The 8,820-nt window shown below is 39.1% G+C and overlaps 1 pseudogene; it reads right to left on the bottom strand.

Annotated features, from left to right (window-relative positions):
* Positions 1-1,146: 1,146 nt before the first annotated feature.
* On the bottom strand, positions 1,147-1,264 carry LOC124614671 (annotated as a pseudogene).
* Positions 1,265-8,820: the final 7,556 nt, after the last annotated feature.

Below are 8,820 nucleotides of genomic sequence, written 5' to 3'. Positions count from 1 at the left end.
ACAATAATTTGGACTAATTAATTTTTTTCTTGAGATCAACCACTTATTACGAGAGCTAATGACCTACAGATGTGTAATGTGACTTGAATGCAGTTTTTGCAAGCATACTTCTTCAGTTGTTCAAAGAACCCATCACTGTCATTGTTGCTTCTAGGACATGTGAATTTGGCATTACACTGTCACATTTTAGCAACACGGCACAGTAACCCTACGCGTTTGCGTCTCCTTCACTGAGCAGATCGCCTAGAGCAGGGACGGCCAAGAGTTCAGAACACGAGCCGTGCCTTGGCGAGAGCGCTACAGCTCTCTCAGCTAGCTGCACGCTTCCCCCACCACCAAGGCAGGCTGCCCGAGCGTGTGGAGGCGAAACGGGGAGAAACCGCGAACGTGCCATATTTAATAGCAATGCAGTCACAGCGCGTACAATGTTCTTTTACATTTCACATATCTCAACAGCATAGCTAATAAACAAAGCAAATTTTCAATATTATTTAATTATTTTTCGAGCGTTGAAGTCATAATATAATTTTTATCTGATACAAACTGTCGGTACACGAACAGGTGCAGAAATTTCGCAGATTTTTACACTCAGATTGCCACATTATCGTGACTTATTTAGTTTCGTAATCGAGAAAACCTTTCACACATATATGTTGATCGAAATATTTTATCACGTTTGTAGCCTCATTGCGGTGATGTGCAAACCCTTCCCGATCAAAACAATGTAGAGGTACTGGATATTACATTGAAGATCAGTCAGTTCCGTCTGCACATGCACAGGGGCGATTTCAACTGGTATCGAAAACAGATGGAAGACTAGCAGTGCCCTCGAAATATTTAGAAAACTACCCTTGTAATTCTTTCAACCCACAATCAAGTGTTCAAATGTAGCGTTTTCTTTGACTTCCGTAATCTTGGGGAAGTAAAACGTAACGTAAACTCTGTCCACAGACCCTGGTGGACCCAACGGTACCGACCGGCCGCCGTGTCATCGTCAGCCCACAGGCGTCACCGGATGCGGATATGGAGGGGCATGTGGTCAGCACACCGCTCTCCCGGCCGTATGTTAGTTTACGAGACCGGAGCCGCTACTTCTCAATCAAGTAGCTCCTCAGTTTGCCTCACAAGGGCTGAGTGCACCCCGCTTGGCGACAGCGCTCGGCAGACCGGATGGTCACCCATCCAAGTGCTAGCCCAGCCCGACAGTGCTTAGCTTCGGTGATCTGACGGGAACAGGTGTTACCACTGCGGCAAGGCCGTTGGCAATCTTAGGGAAGTGGATGATGTTTTTTGTCAGAATTACTCTCTACCGCAATTCGAGTTTCTTTTTAAATGCATCCCCATCAAATCAGAAATACGGTGTTTCTCACTTTCCGTTGTTTTACTGTGGGCAGTTTGCAGTCAAGTCCATATAGAATACAAGACATGCAATCCATTCTGGATGTTCTAATTTTCGTTCCTGCTCTCCGTTTTAATCCATAAGATCAACAATAGAGGGTTTTTAATCGAAAAATAGTTCCAGTAATTTCCATTGACTTAACCAACGTAGTTTACATTAATATATAAAGTTTGCATTCTCGTCATTCAGTTCTACGTAAAACTTTTGCTACTAACAGAGGAATAATATCCGTGCGACTTGGTAAGTTTCGCGCGGCTCACCCCGTCGGAAGTTCGAGTCCTCACTTGGGTATGGGTGTGTGTGTCGTCCTTAGCGTAAGTTAGTTTAAGTTAGATTAAATAGTTTGTAAGCTTAGGGACCGATTACCTCAGTAGTTTGGTCCCATAGGATCTTACCACAAATTTCCAAATTTAGACAAGTTTCTAGTAATACCACCAATTTTATCATGCGCTCCATGCTTGCAAATTTAGCACAAAGTGCTTCTCGGTGTACAGAACAATCAATTCTGTCTGTCGTTCATTTTAATTTTTTACTCTTTCATCGTCAACTAAATCTTTACATTCTTACTGCACAGTGTCGTAATATCATTTCATAGCAAACTTGCAGTGTCCGTTGATTACATAGCTGTGCATCGCGTAATAGATATTGAGAATTGTTATCCTTCTCTCCTGTCATTCTCATTTATTTTAGAGACTTAGGACGATAGATCGGAAGCTGCCTCTTTTTGTGCAAACAGTCACTGGGCCTATGAACTTCTTTTATACCACAAAACATAGCGAATGGTAAACAGCTTTGACACCACCATTTTGCCGAACTGAAGAGAGTCGTGCCGGCCGAAGAATGCCGCACTGTAATGCTAATTTAACATCGCACTGTTCCGAGTACTTCCGAGAAGTATTGAGCAAAGCCCAGACTGGTCGAGCCTCGTCCCTAATGCAGCCCGGATGTCGGGTTCGCGTGCTGTTCGTCACACTACGGTTCGCCGTGATCTAGAGCCTACACTGTCTTACTACATCGCCTCAGCTTTAGTCTACATCTCTGAATTGTAGCAAGCCACCCGAGCTCCCTGTTACCGACGTTACTCTCACTGATACACGACTAATCTACTGGTTCACGGCTGATAAATTACCGAGGAGATGTATTCATGTTTAAACAAGGTCACAAGATTTAATTACTGCTCATTCACATCTTCGAAAACAGTTTTATATGACACACTTTGAACACATCTCTACTAGAGGATTTAATCCTTCAGCTATGAACTATTCCCGAATTTCAATCCACGTCTTACCACAGCAGTCATATGTGGCTGCACGTATTTCGCCATTTCTTTACGTTTAAGAAGAACAGAAACATGCAAATCAGAGATGCCACAGGTTCTATTTAAAAAAATGTTTAGAAAACCTTGCAACCAAACGTTCCTCACATAATGAAGGAAAAAATACGTTGTATGGACATGGTATGGAAACACTTTATTTCCATCCTTAATCTCTACAACTCTTCATCGAGGAAACACGTGGGAACTTAATATACTGGTATACCATGTAAAAGTCTTTCTTAAATGAAATAATCAAAATGCTCTCTGTCAGTATTGATGCATTCATCAATCCGCTTCGCATCGAATTTCAGTTGGGCTGACGAATTCCTGCAGTATTTCATACAGTTCCACAGCTTTCCACAACACCGACACGAAGACTCTTATACATCTGTCATGGAATCTATTATTTAGGAGCCGACAGGCATTATCACTGAAATGACAGTGACAATGACTATCCATTGTGAACGAATATTTTTCGCGGCACCAATAAAGGAACATTTTCTAGCAGGTCCCGTATAGTGTTTTATAAGAAAACATAGTAGGATGTGATCATATAGAATAAGTGCTTCCTCTTGTTACTGGTTTAAGGTGACTGTGATATGTATCATAGTCAGTTCCACAGACAGCGTTACTCTAAGTATTCTCTGGACTCTGCACAAATGTCTTGTTCTACTATTACTTTTCTTATTCTGGTCATCAATTTCTTCTCCCATGTGCCGTGTCTTGCTGCTGAAACCACATTGTCCCGTTCTCATGACGACTTTGGTTGGGGATCAAAAATGAAGATGAGTACTGATAATCAGACAGATATTTATCCAGTTTTAACCATTTCAAAAAGTACAAAATATTAATGAATTAGAAAGATTTCGTTAGTTTCAGTTAATTTTATGACTCCTGTAGCAGTACTGTCATGAAATCAGGATCAATAATGATAAATGAGATGAAGAACTTTCTGCCTTTTAAGCAAGACGGGTTAAAAATTTTCTGCTCTGATGAAAGCATATGCGATTAAACGCTGTTTACATTACAGATAACATTTTTCACTCGTGTTCCTGAAAAATGAGACACTTAACAACAAGTGCGAGTGTTATAGCATACATAAACAAAATTTTGCCCAGACTGCAATTATTTTATTTTGCAATTTTATTTATGAAGTGTTTCGTGTGTATGTGGATGGGTGCTGGGGTAAGTTCAGTGTCTTTATGGTCGAGGCGGAAGCGGTACTCAGTTGTTTGTTAGCAACAGACGCTTGTAATATCGGCGAAAAAATGGACAGCAACGACGGAAATAATTGTTGAAGACACACCGTTGCAGTTGGACTACAGGTCGGAGCGCAGGGGACATGTAGGCAACCAGCAACGCTCTTTCTGCGGCTCTCCACTGCTGTCTATGGGGCATCAGAAACACATGCTTCATTCAACATACGACGCAACACTTAATTTTGAGTTGTTAATAAATGGTACAATCAATACGTAAAGATTAAATCCAATAACTGAAGTATGTAACATATCTGGTAAAGTATGTAAGCACTGAACAAGGTGAGCTCAAAAATAGTTCCCTCGAGGAAAGCCCACAACGAAAATTCAGGAGTCTACCGTACCCGATGACTGAGGAACGCCTCCGAAAGACATTGTAAATAAAAAACTTAAGGTTTAGTGTCGTGTTAAGCTGTGTCTGAGAAACAGCCTAAACATGTGTACGTATAAACTAAAGTTTGTAATTAGCAAATCAAATTAATTTACAAAATGACATCGTTCCTCCTAAAATATAAACAATGTGTGATCAGTCCATCACTGCCCAATTTTGCCTGTATATCTTTTATCCAGAGTAGCTCCAAAAATCCGACTTTAATTACATTCACACACAGACGAACACCGAATTATGTGGAACGATTGTTTCACCAGCCCAACGAGTCTTTAGAACTTAAAATGCATGAATGCATGTATGAAATCGCTCAGCCACTGGAATGTGATAGACGTGAAATTTTATGTCAAGCAGACTGTTCGAACTTTCATTTCTCCGCCTGTCACGGAAGAATGTAAGCTGGCAACGGCACAATAACAGCTCTTTGGCCAAAAAGAAAATTAATATTTCTCTACTGATATAAATTATTTAAAAGGAAGACATTTTTTAATATTATGGTAACCATGATTTTCGTCGATAATACTGAAAGCTCCCAAAATCTTAACCTTCCTCTTTTAAAGCGATTGTGGTGACGCTGTGAAAATATTGAAAGTAATATTGCATTGAATCAGAACAACCTGCAGCACCGAAGTATAAAATTAAGGGACGGAGAACTGACTAATTTTTTGGAATGTATGACAGGACTCCCCTGGCATGGAAACCAAGGCTAAAATTTGAAACGGAAATTAAAGTTCGGAAACTAAAACTTTTAAGATTTGCCGATGGCACTGTAATCACGTCAGCGACGCAAAAGACTTGGAAGAGCAGTTGCACCCCATGCATAGTGTCCTGAAAATAGATTATAAGGTAAACAAACATAATGGAATGTAGTCGAATTAAATCAGTATATGCTGAGGGAGTCAGAATTAGGAAATGAGACACTAAAAGTAGTGGATGAGTTTGGCTATTCGGGCAGCAAAATAACTGATGATGGCAGAAGCAGAGATAATACAAAATGTTGACTGGCAACAGCAAGAAAAGCATTACTGAAACAGGGAAATTTGTTGACATCTAATACAGATTTCAGTGTTAGGAAGTCTTTTCTTAGTTAATCTAGAATGCAGCCTTCTACGAATGTGAAACGTTGGCGATAAGCAGTTCAGACCAGAAGAGAATAGAAGCTTTTGAAATGTGGTGCTAAAATATGCTAAGAAAGATTAGATGAAGAGAGCGGATAATTAATGAGATACTCAGTCGAATTTCTGGAAAAAGGAAATTTATGACACAGTTTGTCTAAAAGAGCAGAGAGAATACTAAAACTTTGTGAACACAAAATAATCTTCCCCGAAGTCAGCTTCAACCAGATTTTCAATGTTTCCGAAAATAATACGTGAAAGTATTTTGCAACCATGACTAATGATCTAGTAACAATCGCACTTGTCAGCAGCTGGATTCTTTGGAATTGGAACACGCTAGCAAAATTAAAACTCTAGGTGCAATGGGCATAATCAGTACTCAGCTCCTACACCAGTATAACTGGTTCAGCACATTCAAGAGGATGTTAATGGAGCAGTGGTGTCCACTCATCCGAGATCTTTGTGTCTGAAGGGCGTCAGATTGTAGCCGATGCCGCCAACAAAATTTAGCGCCAACCTTAAACAAAGATTTTTTTTTTTAAATTTTATTTTTTCAACAGTCTTATTTTTAAAATGACTAAAAGTAAAAGAAAGATATAACGCTCTTGTATTTGTAGATAATTTATTAAATCAAGAAATAATAAGTCACTGACACTGTTGATACAGCTTACGTATATTAATCAATTTTATATTTGGTTTGTTTCAGTCCTTGTGCGACGTAATTGATTCGCCAAGTTCATTTTGATCCCATCTTTTTTTTTTCCACTGCAACCACTGTCGAATACTCACTTTGACACCTGTAAGCTATAGCGAATGGAATCAGTTTTCTTCAGTCATGTACGATAATCATGGATTTTCACAGTTTCAGTTTCTCCAAAATATCCATTCCGACAGCTCTGTTTTGTCTAATTCCATTTTTGGAGTATTTTGTTCACAGAGTACAAGAAATTGAAGTGCAGCACGTGTTTAACTACGTGAAAAATTTTTCTATTCACTAAAACTAATTTGACGAACAGAGGAGTTTACTAGTCGGTTTACAGATCATGAAAATAGTTGTGAATGGAATTTATTTCAAATGGTAATTCATGATTTGTTTCATCTATGAATAAGCACTAGGGTATCCCTTATTTTCCAACTTTAGGGTTTTTGAGAGCTCGTTCTCCATTATTGTTGTGGTTGCTCTAAAACATGTCTGCATACAATTTTTTGTTAATCCAAGCATCGTAACCCGTGCCCACTTGAGCGCCAACTGGCATGAGGAATATGGTCTTTCATATTGTTTGCAGATGTCGCCCTCACGTCACTAGTGCACGTCGAGTGCAGTCACTTGCTTATTTGTTCCCGATCGTATCACAAGCATTTTCCAGTCGCTACTCTACATCTACATCTACATCGACATCATTACTCTGCAATTCACAGTTAAGTGCTTGGCTAAGATATCGCATCAGTTACGTAATGCCAAGGAACGTGTGTTTTTAATAGGAGATATAAAACATCATGTAACTCGACACAAGTTATCATCAAGTAGACAAGGGGTGAAATTTTATTTTATAATATACGGGAAGTAAAATTAACCGTTAGTGAAAGTGCCGATCTTGTGGTTCACGAATGCATTATATTTTGGGATTAAACAAAAATTCTGGCAAGAGCTATTAAGTGTTCTTCCCAAAAACTTACTAATTTGCATCCGGAGTGTAGAAAATACCTAAAAAACGCAAAGAAAGTCTCAAGATGCGTTTAAGCGCCGTGAAGAAAAGTTTATAAGTAGTTTGGACAATTTATCTGATCTCTTACATGCCAATGCTCTACAAACAATCAAGTTCGGAGAAGACAAGATGATTTTACATCGAAAGAGAGAGGCGGGACGTAAAGGGTATCTTGCAGGAGTAGACCGAATTCTGGCGCATAGAAAAGAAAGGGCGAAGCAGAGAAAATTGGAAGAAGGGAAAAGGTGAGAGCAACAAAAGTGTTCAGCATCTACTTCTACATCTACCGCTGTTTTCCGTCTTCTTCATCTGAAGAATCAGACAGGCATTTTCAAGTTCACATGAAGTCCACGTCGATGGTGATATGTTTTTGAAACGTATTGCTGCGAGTAATCCATTGGTGAATGCTGCAAGGCGTGCTACCAACGATTTTGTTACTTAAAATTAGCTGCTGCCTTGGATAAATGCCAGCTGAGTGTAAGAGATTCCATATAGATACTTCGGGTCACAGAAGAGGCATTTGGTTACAATACTGATGAGTTCTATATTATTAGTTCTGCTCTTCATAGAATCAGACGGAAGAAGAGAAGAGAACGTTTGAAACAATAAAATCACCTGTCAAGAATGATATCCCTGCAGCTCTTATTGTTCATTGGGATGGTAATCCTTGCCAGCATTAAATGACAGGGATGCAAAAGAAGGAAACAGTCATTGTTACATTTGGGGACAGTGAATAGCTCATTGGCGCTCCAAAATTATAAAATGCTTCTGGTAAAGAATAAGGGAACGCTCTTTGCAATGCATTAAAATATTAGCATACTGAACACAATGTACAGATTCTCTGCTGCGACGCAACAGCATCAAATAGAGAGCGTCTTAATGGGGCATGCATCTTACACACATTGAATATAGAATTGTTTTTCCCATGCCATAGTAATATGTAAAGTACATGGTGCAACAAACAGTCCTGAGATACCAGTTTCTAAACGTTCGAGAGAAAACCGCAAAAATTATCAATGTCAGTAATCTTCACACAAGCAAATTGATTTTTGATTTGGAGTTTGAGCGAGAAATTGAGAAGACGTTGGAAAGAGAATTACGTGTAGACACACCAACAGTTAGAGGAGACTGCTGTTAACTCATAGAGCTCTGGATAGTACTTTTGGGAAGAGAAATTGGAGAAAAACTGAAAATCTCCAGGAGCAATACATAAATCAAGACGGATAGCAAGAGCGATTTATTGTTTAAAAGTGTTTCTGTTTGGATCACAACTTGAACTATCCATTGAAAAGTCTCTATTTTCATTTCAATTGGTTATGTCAAACTGCGGCTTAAGTGCAGTGGAATTGTAAAAGCTCCTCATCTGGATCTCTGTGTCTTAAAATATTTGAAATCAAATGAAAGGATATATTACACGATTTTAAAAAGAGCTATAAGGAAATTTAGCCATCATTTGCGTATTTATTGTCTCTCTCATCGGTTCTGATGATGACGTAGGCGTACAAACCAAAATGAAGATGAAAGTAAATTTCGGCAGAGAGAGTCCACAAATGGAAACGAGATATTTTTCGTTTTGGGGAAATTGGAAGGACCATTATATGGAAAGCTTAATATTATTTTGGTTACCATTTCTTATTGGTT

Source organism: Schistocerca americana, chromosome 4 (genome assembly GCF_021461395.2).
Source record: "Schistocerca americana isolate TAMUIC-IGC-003095 chromosome 4, iqSchAmer2.1, whole genome shotgun sequence".
Taxonomy (NCBI): Eukaryota; Metazoa; Arthropoda; class Insecta; order Orthoptera; family Acrididae; genus Schistocerca; species Schistocerca americana.
Note: the sequence above shows the minus strand (reverse complement) of the source record. Positions and strands in the feature narration are given on the sequence as shown.